The sequence below is a fragment of the Lissotriton helveticus genome, chromosome 5_1 (assembly GCF_964261635.1).
Source record: "Lissotriton helveticus chromosome 5_1, aLisHel1.1, whole genome shotgun sequence".
Lineage (NCBI taxonomy): Eukaryota > Metazoa > Chordata > Amphibia > Caudata > Salamandridae > Lissotriton > Lissotriton helveticus.
In genome coordinates, this window is record NC_136065.1 from 23,206,651 (window position 1) to 23,223,596 (window position 16,946).

Here is a 16,946-nt window from a genome sequence, read left to right on the forward strand (position 1 = left end):
CGAAGGAGATGTTGATGACCTTCCGTAGTTGGCATGCGATGGCTGCGTCTGTTTTGTTGAATACATGGTCTGGGCACGGGTCTGATGGAGATCCTGAGTGGGTTTGTGAGGGCTCTTGCACCTGAGCAATCAAATGCCCTGATCTGGTGTCTCGGGTTACTGCCAACCTCTTCAGTCCCTCCCTTTTTGTGTTTCTCTTTAGGAACTGCATACTCCTTTGATCTACATTGCCTTATTGGGGGCCTGTATGCTGTACCTTCCTACGCCCCTTGTCCCCCTCTTTTGGATTTTGCCTGAGCATTTGTCTTCTGATGCGGCTGCTCCTTCAGTGAGATGTCCTATGGCAGGAGTAGGGCCTGGTCCTGCATCTGGCCCTTCACAGCTCCTGAAGTGGTTGGAATCATTTTGGCATCCAGGCGTCCATCCACCAAAACTCTACACACAAGATGCTGGGAGAAGTTAGTTTTTTGGTGTTCCCACTGTAACACCCAACTGTTCGGTACAAAGTTGTCTGACATCTTGTTGTTTTGTTTAGCTGCAAGGCTTTGCGGTGGCAACTGTTAACGGTTATCTTGTGGCCCTTTTAGCCTTTTTACATTTGCCAGTTCAACCATCAAGTTTTAAACACCTGTTGTAATCCGTTTCTTGAAAGGGCTCATCCACATTTTCCAGCTAACACCTTTTGTGATGTCTTAGAGGGACCTTAATTTGGTTCCGACCTAATGTATAATCCTTTTGAACCAATGTACATCTGTCCTCTACGTGTCATATCCGCAGGTGACCATCAATTGGACAATCAACTTTTTGTGGCATTCTGTGGAGCAAAGAGGGGGAAAATGGTACAAAAGAGGACCATCTCCAAGTGGATTCTTTTATGCTTTAAGATCCGCTATGGATTAGTCCAGAAGCAGCCCTCAGAAGGCTTACACACTCCCTGCACCAGAATGAATGCTGTTACCACTGGGCTGGCATGCGGTGTGTCAGTCTTGGACATCTGCCAGGCTGCTATGTGGGTGATTCTCCTCACATTCACGAAGCTCTGTCTGTCCATTCATACTTGGTTCGTAGAGGGGTGCATATAGCGTTTCTGCAGGAGACCCATCTAACCAAAAAAGAGGGTATTGCGCTCCAGCGCAGGTGGAGAGGTCACTTGTTCTACACTGTGTACTCTGCGTTTGCTAGGGGGGTGCTCATCTGGGTTAGGGCGGGAATCCCCCTTCAGGTGACTAAGCATACGGTGGACCCAAATGGGAGGTATGTGGCTGTTGAAGGACTGCTGAGAGGTCGACACATAATGCTCTGTAGTGTTTACGCACCGAATACGGACCAGGCGACATTCTTTACTGGTCTCTCCAGGGGGCTCGCCGGCTATCTTACAGGACCGGTGCTGATGGGAGGGGACTACAATACTATAGAAGATGTTACACTAGATAGATCACACCCACCACTACACACATCCCCTGTCCACCGATTAGCGAGATGCAGGACTGACTGGCAGAACACATGGGCCCTGACTGACTGTTGGCGCTCACAGCACCCCACTGAGCGCGATTACTCATTCTACTCTAGTATACACGACCTCCACGTGCGCCTAGATTCTTTCCTGTGCTCCCCCCCGGTGCTTGCCGCAGTGTTCCGAACGGAATACCTGGCACGTACATTATCCGACCACAACCCACTTCTCCTGACGCTGGACTGGGTAACTGAACCTCCTAAAGTTCCGACATGGCAGTTGCGGCCCGACACGCTGGATGACCCACCATTCCGAGCTGAGCTGGGGGAGCGGATTGCCCAGTATTTTGCGGAGAATGAGGGCACGGCTTCCTCCAGGGCGGTAGAGTGGGATGCATTTAAGATAGTGGTGAGGGGGCATTGCATCGGGAAATATGCGGGGGTGCGCAAAACGTTAATAGATGACTTAGACAAGGCTGAGCGCACTCTTCGAGAGGTAGAACTAGAACGACCGAATCGTCCTGACTTGCAGGAGAAAGTGAGAGGTGCACGGGAAGCGGTAGCAGTGGAGATGGAACGCCTCCGTAGTTTCGATTATAAGGCATACCTGACGAGGACCCTAGCTGAAGGGGACAAAACAGGGACACTCCTGGCCTGGTTGGCAAACCCCAATAGGCGCAACCAGCCGGTCTTGGCCTTGCGGGGACGTGGGAACCGCACACTTACTACACAATCGGAAATACTGGACCGTTTCAGGTCGTACTATGAGACACTATATCGAGCGGAGCTGAGCGATCGCGCTACAGAGTTGGATGTTTTCCTGAGCGACCTGCAGCTACCGCGCCTAGGACCAAGCGGATGCTTTGGGGGGCCCAATCGCCCTGTCTGAAATAGGGGGTGCAGTGAAACGAATGGCGCGCAATAAAACACCAGGGATTGATGGGTTACCCATAGAGTTCTACGGGAGATACTTAGATCAACTAGCCCCGAGACTCCAAACGATATATAACGAGGCCAAGGAAGTAGGAAGACTCCCCCGATCGATGAGCGAAGCCATAATGGTCCCCTTGTTAAAGCCTCGTAGGGAGAGCACAGACCCGGCGTCCTACAGACCACTGTCAATGCTTGCAACTGACTACAAGATACTGAGCACAGTACTGGCCACCAGGCTACTAACACATATGCAGGAGCTGGTCCATACAGACCAATCTGGTTTTATTCCCACGAGGAACACTACACACAACATTCGTAGGTTGCTTCGACTGGTGGACGCTCCGCCATCTGAGGCACGGTCCCCCGTGGTGTTGGCGGTCGACATTGAGAAGGCCTTTGATAGCCTTGAATGGCAATATCTGTATACGGTAATGCACAACTTCGGTCTAGGGGAGGGATACATACAATGGACGAGGGTGCTCTACTCCTCGGCGAGAGCGAGAGTGAGAGTGGGATCGTTGGTGTCGGACCAATACGAGATACACCGAGGTACCAGGCAAGGGTGTGCTTTGTCCCCACTGCTGTTTGCGCTCGCGATGGAACCGCTTGCGGCTCAGGCTCGGAAGGGGGCTTGTTACGCCGGGCTGGCTCACGGGGGTGAACTCCATTATATCTCCTTATACGCGGACGACCTCCTCCTCTTTCTAGACAACGTTGAAGAGGCGGTAGAGGGCGCTGAAAGTCTGCTGGAGCACTTTGGTAATCTGTCGGGTCTGCAAGTGAACTGGTCGAAAACCTGTCTCTTCCCACTACGGAGGGGGGGAGGAATGTCCTTCACTCCGCCAGAACCTGCGCTGGGAACCCCAATGCCTGAGCTACCTCGGAGTGTACATCTACCACGACCCGAAAGACCTTCTCGACGGTAACATAGGCCGCTGTATCCGCTCCCTGAAGAGTTGTATGTCATTCTGGGCCACTCTACCGCTCTCCACAGCAGGCCGTGTGGCTCTTCTGAAGATGATCGCTCTGCCGCGTCTCCTCTATTTCTTCCGATCCCTCCCGGTATGGATACCCGGCACGATCTTCAAACAGTTGAAATCAGCAGTGGTGTCTTTCTTATGGGGAGCTGGCAGACGAAGAGTGGCTTTGACGACACTGACCCGTCCAAAAGACGAGGGGGGTCTCGCGGTTCCGGACTTTGAGCGCTATTATTTAGCGGCTCAGTTGCAATTCTTCACACAGGAGGTCGCGAGAGTGTACCGAGGCCCAGAGCAGGGGAGGGAGTTCGGCACACCCCGCCATGTCCTAGCATACATCACTCTTCAGCAGAAACTGCTTCTGCGAGAGCTCTCCCTGGAGGAGAGGACCCTTTGCCAGTGCTGGAACAGAGCACAGAGGCGAACCGGTACTGGACACCGGTATGCTCCGGAAATTCCACTGGGCATGGTGACGGCACTTCCACATGGCGGTGATTGGTCGAGACTGCACCGTTGGGAAGAGGCGGGGTTGCAGATGATAGGTGACCTCTATGAGGACGGGGAGTTATCCCCATACCAGACTCTGCAAGAACGGTATGACCTCCCGAGGGGGGACTACCTACTGCATGCAGCAGTGGTGAGAGCCATACAGGCGCATTGGGGTGAGGGCCTGATAGAACCTGCTACATCGCTAGCGTGCCAGTATACCATGATGGCAGCGGTAACGTTTAAAGCTGTTACGTGCTTTTATCGCAGAATGCACACGGACGCCCTACTGCCGCTCTCGGCGCTCAAGAATAAGTGGGAGGCTGACCTGCAGTTAGAAATCCCAGACACTACATGGGCACAATTAGTACGGAGGGTCAAGAAAGGCACTAGGAATGCGCGCTTCCAATTGATACACCTATATATACTCCATCGCGCTTACCTCACACCATGCAAGATCGCAGAATACTTTCATGTAACGGATGCAGCATGTCCCAGATGTAATTTTATGGGGGCTGACCTAGTCCACATGCTGCGGGGCTGTCCGGGATTACAGATATATTGGGCGGGAATTGAAGAGACCCTGAACACAGTCACTGACAGAAACTTACAATATGATAGCGCAGTATCCATCTTACACTGGTTCCCCCACACGAAGAAGAACAAGTTGACAAGCAAATTTATAGATCTGGGACTATTGATAGCAAAGAGGGAACTGACTAGGGGGTGGAAATCGAAAGTGGCACCGACGCATAGAAGATGGGTGAATGAATTCCTGAAGTGGGCAACTGCGGAGAGCACGGTACGTTACTAGATGGCCCGCCGTAGCTCAAATGACAAGGCGCAGGAGGCTGCAATGTTGTGGGAGACACTGGTGCAGGCGTTGAGAGACGGTTTGGCAGAGGGGGAGGAGGAAGAGGAGACACTAGACGAGACACCTCGAACAGGGTTGAACACGCCCACAGTACATTCACCAGATGCACACAGACAATAAGTAGCATTGACTCCGTTTTTCCCACAATTTGGGCCTTGCGATAGCACCGATCACTGACGTAGGCGCAGGGAGGGGCGGATAGGGGGAGGGGAGGGATCTTTGTTCAGGGCTTCCGAGAGGGGTTATGCACATTACGAACAACCCAATAGAGGGATGACACGCTACATGAATAAAAGCAGAGTAAGGAGTTCCTGCAGAGCTAACAGTATAAATGCTCTCGGCCCGCAGTATATACGATACAGCGAATTGACACCGCCCTGCCTCCGGGATGTGGGCTAAATGGCTGTGTTTTACATGACTGGGAAACGAATGTTGCAATATAATACTGAACTGTATGATGCTCACTATATCGTGATATGTTTTGTCTATCCCTGCAATAAAAAATGTTTTACAAAAAAAAAAAAATGACAGCCGTCTTCAGCCCGGCTTGCTTGAATCCAGTGGCAAAGTGAGCAAGGGACTCACGTCTGAGCATACCCTGCCAACTTATGGCAAACAAAGCAAAACCAAAGGTGGTGATGGACGGAGCGTTGACAATACATATGCAAATCAGTCTGACCCTGTGCCTCATGGGAACAGTCCAGCCGGAACTGCCAAGCCATGCCTTCCCTGGACCGGAAACAAGCTTCCGAGGGCCGTCCTAAACATGCCCACTCATTAACTCACCCGCACCGCGGCGGAATTCACGCCGCGTTCAACGGGTTAAAAGAAGATCGACTTGTTTCTTGCCTATTTATTGTTAAAACTGATTATGGCAATTCATCAGGACCGGGATTCAAATCTACTCCTGATGTAGGTTGCCACAAGATGCACAATATAGTCATCTTACCCAAAGGCATTCACATAAGTATATAGTATACCTTCAGGATTAAAAAAGGAAGGCGAAAGTAACAACAAATAAATCAAGTAAAGGTCTTACAGTAGCATACTGAACAGTATTGGAAGATGCATGCTGGGGTCAGGTCCACCCTAATAGTGCAGGTATGAACTGACCCAACGCCAGGATCTCGCGTAAAGATATTAACACACGTACAGAAAACAGACGTATACACATATTGGTGACTAAACCACAGTGCACATTTCAGGGACAGTAATGCAGGTGAAAGGCCTGTGCCACAGTGAGGCTTACCATATAAGGAGGTTTGATGTAGCCCAACAGTAAGTGGCAGGAAAGATGCTCACTGGCATATAAGCAGCCGGAGAGAAAGAGTGCACACAATGAACAGCGATTACACAAGGGACGAGCTAGGCTCTTGGCGCATCAAAGAGAGGGTAAGCAACTGGACCAGTACTCGCTGTGATCAGGAGCGCAATTTGCAAACAACCTACCCTGTCCTTTGCCACCACGGAGGTAGCTGGTAGACAGAGCAGGGTTACTTTTAGTAGAAAACCTGCTACTGCTAATTAGGGACAGGTGTTGGGATGCTGGTAAGTCTGGGACTTTGCGGAAGCAATGGTCCTAGTGCAAGCGCCATCTTAGAAGTAGCGTGGGTCTATGGAAAAGTGAAAATAATAAAGAAATGGCACAGTCTGAGGCCTATATCAAATAAGTCATCCATGTGTGATTATGGCATCTATTAATTTAATATCCACCTAAAAGGGAGCAAATATACACAGAGAACAGGTGGATATATTCCGCGGCTATTGTAATACTGCACAATACTGTTACGAGTGACGGTGTGTCCATCCGTCTGTGAGCGACGTATTGGAAGTGGAGTCATGGTGCAATATGATAGTGTGAGGAATGGTCTGCCATTAACGACCAATTAAGTACCACGGCACTGGTCTCTGAAATGCGCACTACCAACTACAACCATAATACCAACAAATGTCCTTCGTGACCATGTCTAAATATATGTTCATCTAGTAACAGTGTGGGGACAGTGTCCTAGAAGACTGTCTGGGTGTATGTTCATCAGGGGATAGTGTAAGGGTGTACAGAAGAGCTCTTATCAAAGCTTGATGTCAAAGGTGTAGAGAAGTATATGGAGAGTCCTGACTGCATCTTTAAGCAATTATCTCCCTTCAGGGGATATCATTGCTGAGCCCTGTTTTATGTGTAGCCAATGGAAAAATCTATTTTGTTCTCTATGAAAAAGTGTGTTTTTGTTTATCTGGATTTGTGTCTCCGAGAATGTCGAACGCACATCGTCAGGAGTAGGCTGGGGGTCAATTAAATGAGTGCTTATTCTGGTAGTGGTCTGTATACAGCATATGTCGCTGATGTGTTCCATGATTCTGAGCTTCACTGTACGGGTGGTCATACGTGCATAGCATTTGTTACAAGGGCAGGTGATAATGTAGATGCAGTTTTTGGAATTGCAATTAGCATGTGACTTCTCTGTCAAAGTATGTGTGCCCGAAAGGCAAGTTGTCTCTCAAATGTTTAGGATGATGCCTGTTATACCGGAACGCACTGTTACAGTCCGTCGGCTTCCTGTAGGTGGTGGTATGCAGCCGTCCTTCTTTAAGGAAGGTCAGTGAGTCAAGGAAGGGGAGTATCTCAGCAGATATATTCTTAGTGAATCTTAGGAAGTAGATTAGGATCCCGGCCCTGATGAATTGCCATGATCAGTTTTGACAATAAATAGGCAAGACACATGTCTACCTTCTCTTAAATATCACTTCCTAAGCTAGGTTGGACCATTGCATTCATTACTAGCCAATTATTACTTTTTAATAACAAGGCAACCTACATATTAAATACATTTTGGTATCCCTTAGTTATTTTTAACCACATATTACAGCAGTTTGCTCACAGTCTCACACTTTACACTTCATCTCACTCTTCACATCTGCAAAAATAAAACAAAAGAACTCTGGCAAAGGGCTGTCTCGTGGGGCCTGTTGGGCATTGCGGCTCTGGCCCAACGAGGAGCTGTCTGCTGATGAAGCATGACACCCATCTCAATCAATCAATCAATCAATCAAAGTACTTGTAGAGCGCGCTACTTACCCGTGAGGGTCTCAAGGTGCTGAGGGGGAGGTGGAGGGGGGATGCTGCTACTGCTCGAAGAGCCAAGTCTTGAGGAATCTTCTGAAGGCGAGAAGGTCTTGGGTCTGCCGTATGTGGGTAGGGAGGGTGTTCCAGGTCTTGGCGGCGAGGTAGGAGAAGGATCTGCCGCCAGTGGTCGTTCGTTGGATGCGGGGGACAGCGGCGAGGACGAGGCTGACGTGTCGGGTGGGAGTGTGGAAGTTGAGTCTGCTGTTCAGGTAGGTTGGTCCGGCATTGTGGAGTGCTTTGTGTGCGTGGGTGAGGAGCTTGAAGATGATCCTCTTGTCGACAGAGAGCCAGTGTAGGTCTCTCGGGTGGGGGGTGATGTTGCTGCGGCGGGGGACGTTGACGATCAGTCGGGCGGAGGCGTTTTGGATGCGTTGTAGTCGTCGTAGGTGTTTGGCTGGGATTCCTGCGTAGAGTGCGTTGCCGTAGTCCAGTCTGCTGCTGATGAGGGCCTGTGTCATCATTCTCCTTGTTTCGGTCAGGATCCACTTGTAGATCCTGCGGAGCATGCGGAGGGTGTTGTAGCAGGAGGAGGAGACGGCGTTGACCTGCTTAGCCATAAAGAGGGAGGAGTCGAGGATGAATCCTAGGTTGCATGCATGGTCGGTGGGTGTTGGTGCTGTTCCCAGTGTGGTCGGCCACCAGGAGTCGTCCCAGGCTGAGGGGGTGGGTCCGAGGATGAGTACCTCCGTTTGTCAGAGTTCAGCTTCAGACGGTTGCTCCTCATCCAGTCGGCGACTGCCTTCATTCCCTCGTGGAGGTTGGTTTTGGCGGTGTGCGAGTCCTTGGTGAGGGAGAGGATGAGTTGGGTGTCGTTCTCGTAGGAGATGATGTTGAGGTCGTGATGGCGGGCCACTTGTGCGAGGGGGGGGCCATGTAGATGTTAAACTGCGTCGGGCTGAGGGATGAGCCCTGGGGGATGCCGCAGATGATGTCGGTGGCTTCGGATCAGAAGGGTGGGAGGCGGACACTCTGGGTTCTGCCGGAGAGGAAGGACGTGGTCCAGTCAAGGGCCTTCCCTTGGATTCCGGCTTCTAGGAGGCCTGTCTTTAGAGTGCGATGGCAGACCGTGTCGAAGGCGGCCGACAGGTCCCGGAGGATGAGGGCTGATGTTTCACCGTTGTCTAGTTGGCGCCTCATGTCGTCTGTGGCGGCGATGAGGGCTGTTTCGGTGCTGTGGCTTCGTCTGAATCCAGACTGGGACGGGTCCAAGATGTTGTTGTCTTCCAGGTGGCGGGCCAATTGCCTATTGACAATTTTCTCGATGATCTTTGCCGGGAACGGGAGCAGGGAGATGGGCCGTAAGTTCTTGAGGTCCTTGGGGTCAGCCTTGGGCTTCTTAAGGAGGGCGTTGATTTCGGGCGTGTTTCCAGCTTTCCGGGAATGTCGCTGTTTCGAAGGAGATGTTGATGACCTTCCGTAGTTGGCATGCGATGGCTGCGTCTGTTTTGTTGAATACATGGTCTGGGCACGGGTCTGATGGAGATCCTGAGTGGGTTTGTGAGGGCTCTTGCACCTGAGCAATCAAATGCCCTGATCTGGTGTCTCGGGTTACTGCCAACCTCTTCAGTCCCTCCCTTTTTGTGTTTCTCTTTAGGAACTGCATACTCCTTTGATCTACATTGCCTTATTGGGGGCCTGTATGCTGTACCTTCCTACGCCCCTTGTCCCCCTCTTTTGGATTTTGCCTGAGCATTTGTCTTCTGATGCGGCTGCTCCTTCAGTGAGATGTCCTATGGCAGGAGTAGGGCCTGGTCCTGCATCTGGCCCTTCACAGCTCCTGAAGTGGTTGGAATCATTTTGGCATCCAGGCGTCCATCCACCAAAACTCTACACACAAGATGCTGGGAGAAGTTAGTTTTTTGGTGTTCCCACTGTAACACCCAACTGTTCGGTACAAAGTTGTCTGACATCTTGTTGTTTTGTTTAGCTGCAAGGCTTTGCGGTGGCAACTGTTAACGGTTATCTTGTGGCCCTTTTAGCCTTTTTACATTTGCCAGTTCAACCATCAAGTTTTAAACACCTGTTGTAATCCGTTTCTTGAAAGGGCTCATCCACATTTTCCAGCTAACACCTTTTGTGATGTCTTAGAGGGACCTTAATTTGGTTCCGACCTAATGTATAATCCTTTTGAACCAATGTACATCTGTCCTCTACGTGTCATATCCGCAGGTGACCATCAATTGGACAATCAACTTTTTGTGGCATTCTGTGGAGCAAAGAGGGGGAAAATGGTACAAAAGAGGACCATCTCCAAGTGGATTCTTTTATGCTTTAAGATCCGCTATGGATTAGTCCAGAAGCAGCCCTCAGAAGGCTTACACACTCCCTGCACCAGAATGAATGCTGTTACCACTGGGCTGGCATGCGGTGTGTCAGTCTTGGACATCTGCCAGGCTGCTATGTGGGTGATTCTCCTCACATTCACGAAGCTCTGTCGCCTGGGCAGCAGGTCTTGGGGGATGGGCACTTAACATGGTCTGTCCGGCAGGATTTCCTGGTCTGAGCATTATACAGACCCCCCACCTTGGGAGGTACTGCTTTGGTAGCTAACTGTAGTGAAGAACCAGGCCTATAAGGGCATAGCGGCGCAGGGCACGCCTAAATCTCCGAGTTCACCTGCTTTGTTGTACAGAGACACGGGACACTCGGTTAAGCGTAGACAAGAGGATTTATTAGCTGCAGCTATGCACAGTGATCCTAGAAGTACACCAATGGTATGTAGCCATATCTTGTCCACTGTGATCAACAAATGATTCCTCGAAACGCGTAAAGAAATCAGACACAGACTCATCCTTCTTTTGCTTACAGGCGGACAACTTATCTCAATTAACTGCTTGTGCTGGCATTAGAGTCTTCATGAGTGTTATTATTCTGTTGGGCAATTCTGTAATCATTGGTTCTGGCTTAGCTCCACCCACTTGTCTTTGATCTGCTTGTAGGATAGCAGCCCAATCACCACCTAATTCAACAGCGTGGTCCTCTCTATGAATTTTATTCCATATCTCGGATGGAAGTACTTGACCCATCAACATATCTATATCTGATAATGTTAGTGTGCAAGAGGACAATGTTTGCACTAATTCTTTATAATATCCTGCTGGAATTTTACGCAGATCAGGTAATGCCTGCTTTAACGCAATAACTTCTGATCTTTTCCACGGAACATGTATCCAAATTTGCTGGAAATGAGCAAGCACAGGGGGGTTAGCTCCTGGCACAGCATCTCGCCATATTGGTTGTACCTCTCGCATAGGATATAATTTGTCTATTAGTGCTCCAGAAGCTACTTCCCTTCTTAATTCTATTAATCCCCTAGGTGGGCCATTTTGTATTTTATTCTCCCACATTTGAATCAATACCTCGCACATGAGATCAAACACATAACGCTGAGTAGATGTAGGCCATTGCATAGCTAAATCTTGAATATCGGATGACCCATACATATTACCATTTGTCATCCACTTTTGAGCCTGAGATTGGAGTATCGTGCTTCATGAAGATCGAGATGACTCTGACCTCTAAGAGTTCTCTTCATGATAGGGGAATTACGTACTTTATTCATGAAAGGAGTTATAGCTGAAAAGAACCCACTATCTTTTCTTCTAACTGATTGCGGAGTAGAGGCTTGTGTCATAGAAGTATAAACTAGCGTTGTTACAGGAGGTATCACAACGGAACCTGTAGTAGCAACTGGGATCATAGGTTGAGGCACAGGCAGATGTGGAGGTGGAGGTACAACAGGTAATCTAGCAGGTACTGGTAGGGGAACCAAGGCTGGTACATAAGGCTGTGGAGCAGACAACATAAGGGACATTAAAGGATCATTTTCATTCTCCTCATCTAATGACGGAGAAGTAGGCAGAGCTGGATAGCATTTATCTACTGCCATACGATGTTGTCTATCTGAAACCTCAATCACATGATCAGTTTCATTGTTCTTAAATTGCTGAGCAGCCTGTATAACAGACATTTCTTTTTCCTTTCTATCTCTTTTTGCTTGTTTAATTTCTTTCTGTTTTGACTCCTTTCGCCAAATGCAAAATAATTCAAACATTGCCGGCCGGGCTTTTCTCTTAAATAGTCTTTCCTCTAAATTATCCAACACACATGGCTCAAAACTACCATCCTTCGGCCATTGTACAATACCGTCATTCTTAGTGTATTTTCCCCAAAGGTCGACGAAGATGATAGGACCAGTTCCATGTTTGGAATAAACTTCATATTTTGGAGTCCCTACTGAAGGCACTGGACAAGTGTCTTCTAGTCGGGATTCTCTTTAACAACAACAACAACACCATCTTCTGAACTTACTGAAACCAGGCATCGTTATTTCACTGGCCTCTTACTAACATCAAGGGGTTAACCAATTTAACACAGTACAAGTGTACTCACCCCTCGGCTTTGGTTATTTCAACAATCGACTCAAAGCAAAATCAAAAACAAAGATGTGGGAGCTACCCATAATTACTTAACTAAGTATTCTCTCACGCCAACAGAGGCCCGTCTATAATCTCGAGATCCCAATCATCACTAACGCGAACCAAAGCAGGGCGGCAGTCAGGGCAGCAGTCATCAGCAGCCGTCGGAAAGGAGAAGCCGCGTTGAAAAGACCTTCGGTCCACTTTTGACATGCAGGGGTCACTTATGTGGTGCGCTTCCTCTGGAATTTCCTCACGTAGCTCCTCACGACCCTCGCGCTTGACCACGACCTTTAAAACCGCCCTACGTTGGGCAACAATTGAAGAACCAGGCCAATAAGGGCCTAGCGGCGCAGGGCACGCCTAAATCTCCGAGTTCACATGCTTTGTTGTACAGAGACACGGGACACTCGGTTAAGCGTAGACAAGAGGATTTATTAGCTGCAGCTATGCACAGTGATCCTAGAAGTACACCAATGGTATGTTCTCAGGAGACTGCCCCTTTACTCCGGGGCTCACAGTCTTTTATATTCTTTTACACCTGCATAAGAACACTCCCAATGCACAAAATTTGGACCAATGAAAAGATATGTTTTTTGGGAAAAACAAGACGTCAAATGATTCAATTATCCACCCCCTAGGTCATGTTTTGACTAACTCACAGGTGATTCAATAATGGTGTCCCTGAGTTAATCAACAGTGGTAGACATGTTTGTGTATTGTAAAAGAGGTCAATTTGCAAGGCAGGATAAGACGGGAAGAAGGACAATGAAAACCAACAGATGGTTTGAAACAAGGATTAGTGAGTCGAGACAAGAATACTGAAGGCCAACAGGCAATTTGGATAAGGATTAGTGAGTCGGACTGGTTCCTGGAATCGACTTCACCTCAAGGATAGAGGGGTTATTTGATACATGGCAGTACGAAGGGCAAGAATTTTCTGTTTGTCAGGCTGCCTGAGTGAGGGCAACACAAAATGGCGGTGAAACGCAAAATGGAGTCGGAACCGAATTTCCTCAGACCTCCTTTTGCCATTACGCCGGCAACACATAAACTCACGTTATTCTAACTGTAGTGAAGAACCAGGCCTATAAGGGCCTAGCGGCGCAGGGCACGCCTAAATCTCCGAGTTCACCTGCTTTGTTGTACAGAGACACGGGACACTCGGTTAAGCGTAGACAAGAGGATTTATTAGCTGCAGCTATGCACAGTGATCCTAGAAGTACACCAATGGTATGTTCTCAGGAGATTGCCCCTTTACTCCGGGGCTCACAGTCTTTTATATTCTTTTACACCTGCTTAAGAACACTCCCAATGCGCAAAATTTGGACCAATGAAAAGATATGTTTTTGGGGAAAAACAAGACGTCACATGATTAAATTATCCACCCCCTAGGTCATGTTTTGACTAACTCACAGGCGATTCAATAATGGTGTCCCTGAGTTAATCAACAGTGGTAAACATGTTTGTGTATTGTAAAAGAGGTCAATTTGCAAGGCAGGATAAGACGGGAAGAAGGACAATGAAAACCAACAGATGGTTTGAAACAAGGATTAGTGAGTCGAGACAAGAATACTGAAGGCCAACAGGCAATCTGGATAAGGATTAGTGAGTCGGACTGGTTCCTGGAATCAACTTCACCTCAAGGATAGAGGGGTTATTTGATACGTGGCAGTACGAAGGGCAAGAATTTTCTGTTTGTCAGGCTGCCTGAGTGAGGGCAACACAAAATGGCGGTGAAACGCAAAATGGAGACGGAACCGAATTTCCTCAGAAGTAAGAAGTTCCATCAGAAGAATAAGTTGCCTACTTTCGGTAACACATTTTCTAGTAGAGACTCCATCTAACTTCAGATTCCCCACCAACCTTCAGCCCTATTCTGTGGAATGGACTCAAATGATCCATTCTTAAGATCCCTAGCTCATTCTGGTTTCTATGCACTCCACATCCGCTGCTGAATCTTTCACTGAGCCAGGGAGTGGTCCCGCAGGCTTGGAAGCAGGCAATGGTCATCCCGCTGCTTAAGAAGCCTGGCTTGGACCCTAAGGCCCTTGCCAACTATCGGCCTATCTCTCTGCTGCCGGCTCTTACGAAAATTGTTGAAAAGCACGTGCAGACGGTGCTCTCCAATTTTCTAGAGGCGAACGAGATTCTGCATGCCACCCAGTCAGGTTTTCGCCCCAATGTTAGCACTGAGACTGCGCTCCTCGAGGTCTCCGAAACAATCAAGGAGATATTGGATTCAGGGGGCAAAGTCATGCTGGTGATGTTGGATTTGTCGGCGGCCTTCGACACCGTTCCCCATGATGGTCTTCTCACAAGACTCCATGAGATAGGACTTCGGGGAACGGTGTTCAGCTGGTTTTCCTCCTTTCTAGCTGGCCGCCGGCAAACGGTCTGGGCCTCGCCAGACTCCGCCGTGATGCCGCCTTTGGGAGTCGGGGTCCCTCAGGGCTCTATTTTGAGCCCGACCCTTTTTAATATCTTCATGACCCCTTTGGCGGCGTTGGCGGAGTCGTTTGGGGCCCGGATCGTATCCTATGCCGACGATACCCAGCTCCTCTTCTCGTGTAAGAGAGGAGAAGATTTTGAGGGGGAGAGTATCCGGGATTGCCTTGGGGCGGTGTTTCAATGGTTCCAACTGCACAGCCTCAAGTGCAATTCCGACAAGTCCGAGATACTCTTCTTTGGGTGCGACATGGAGCCAGACTGGCAGGCCTGGTGGCCTGTCGACATGTTCCCCCCAACGTGTTCATCCCAAATGGCTAAGAACTTGGGTGTTAAGATGGACACGGGGCTGACAATGAAGGCCCAGATTCTGGGGGTGTCGGGCATGTGTTTCGGCCTCCTCAGGATGCTTCGGAGGTTTCTTCCCCTGTTATCGGAGGAGCACAGGAAGCTGACTGTACAGGCCCTGATAGGCTCCAGGCTGGATTATGCCAACGTTCTATACCTGGGCCTGCGAGAGTACCTGTTACAGCGGCTACAAGTTGTGCAGAATGCCGCGGCAAGAGCGATCTACGGAGTGAACAGACGTACCAGTGCTGCGGGCTTGCTCCAGACTTTGCACTGGCTCCCAATCCGTAAGCGGATCGCCTTTAAGGCTCTGACTTTGACATACAAGGCCCTTCATGCGACGGGAGCTAAGTATCTCCAGAGGAGACTTACTTTTTACCAACCAGCTTGCTCTCTGAGGTCAGAATCTTTATTTCTGGCTACTGTTCCACGAGTGAAGAGAGCGCGTTTGGGAGGTCGCTCCTTTGGATTACTGGCGCCCCAATTATGGAATTCTTTGCCCCTCTCCCTTCGGGGAGCCACTGGCCTATTGGCTTTTAGAAAGGACCTTAACCCCTTAAGTGCTGCCGTCGGCCAACGGTCGTCACGGGCACTACCTCCCCAGTGCTGCGTGCGACCGCTGGACGTCCAGTTCAGCACCGGATAATGGACAGCGCAGCACTGGGGAGGTTTGTTTACTAGCTCCCAAGTGGTTAAGACCTGGCTGTTTACCCAGTAGGCATTTTTGTTTTTTTGTTTTTCCCTTTTCTGTGTCTTTTCTCTTTTAATGTGTTATGTTAGTTTACTGCAGCCTTCTTCAATTAAAAGCGCCGGGACACTCTTTTTGAGTAGCCGTGCGCTCTACAAAAACCATTGTAACATAACATAACATAACGACGTGGACAGAGATTAGAAAGAAACCGATGGAAGTGACACATATATAGTGGCCTTGATGGCAACTTCAAAGCTGGACATTCTGGTAGTCTTTTTACTGCGTTTGCGGTTTCGGTGTCAGTGAAAAGTTAAAAAATAATGGCCTTGATGTGCTGAGTTTTCTTTCGACAAGTGTTGTGGGAAGCGGGTCCCAAACAGAAAAAGTATGTTAGGCAACCACCCTAACTAGCATAGATGTTCTGACATACATTGAACTGCAAGTCTGGTTGAAAGGGCCTCTGTTGCTTTTTAGTGGGTGCTCTATAGTTTCTAAAATGTAAATGACCCCGAAAGGCATTTTGCCTCACTGTTATACCCCCTAAAAACCATAGCAACCAGTTTTTTTTAATGATAACTGAAATTCCTACAACCAATCTATAAAGTGCTGGAATTTTGGAATGCTTTTGGAATCTAACCTGGGCAATGTCCTAAAAGCATTTGTCAGATGCTTGAAAGCAGTTACTTCAGAATTTACTGTGTTTATTCCTTTCCGAGCAATGTTCTAGGCTTTACCATTACAAAAGAATCCTGACAAATCCACTCAAAGGACTTTCCTTTCTATTTATTAGAGGTCTTCGAGTTCTTGGGAACCAGCTCTTTGGTGCCTTCTTATTGCCTTCTTCTTAGGATGAGGGGATTTGGATTAGTAAAACTCCTGCAGTGCCTCCCACATAATAACATGGTGGCATGCACAAATCCTTTGCTTGTGTTGGCAGTCTCACGAGGGGCTAAGTGCCCCTCTCGGCTCAAAGACAGTAGGAATATGCTTCCACTACTGTGGAAGACTTGAGTCTAGTTCAGTTAGCGCAGCATGTGTCACAGCACTAGTGTCGCAGTTCAACCTTGAAATCTAGGACAGCTTTGTTTGTGGTGTTTGCTGTACAGTGCAATAAAATATGCTCTCAAATGGTGTAAATGTGATGTTGACAAGCACAAAATACTGGGCCCAAACTTGCATGTGCTGCATCTCAGTC

At 48.8% G+C, this 16,946-nt stretch overlaps 1 protein-coding gene across 5 annotated transcripts in view; it reads left to right on the forward strand.

Moving 5' to 3' along the window:
- The window catches only part of PHF1 (PHD finger protein 1), an 836,267-nt gene that overhangs the window by 111,380 nt on the left and 707,941 nt on the right, over positions 1 to 16,946 (forward strand). The window lies entirely within an intron of this gene.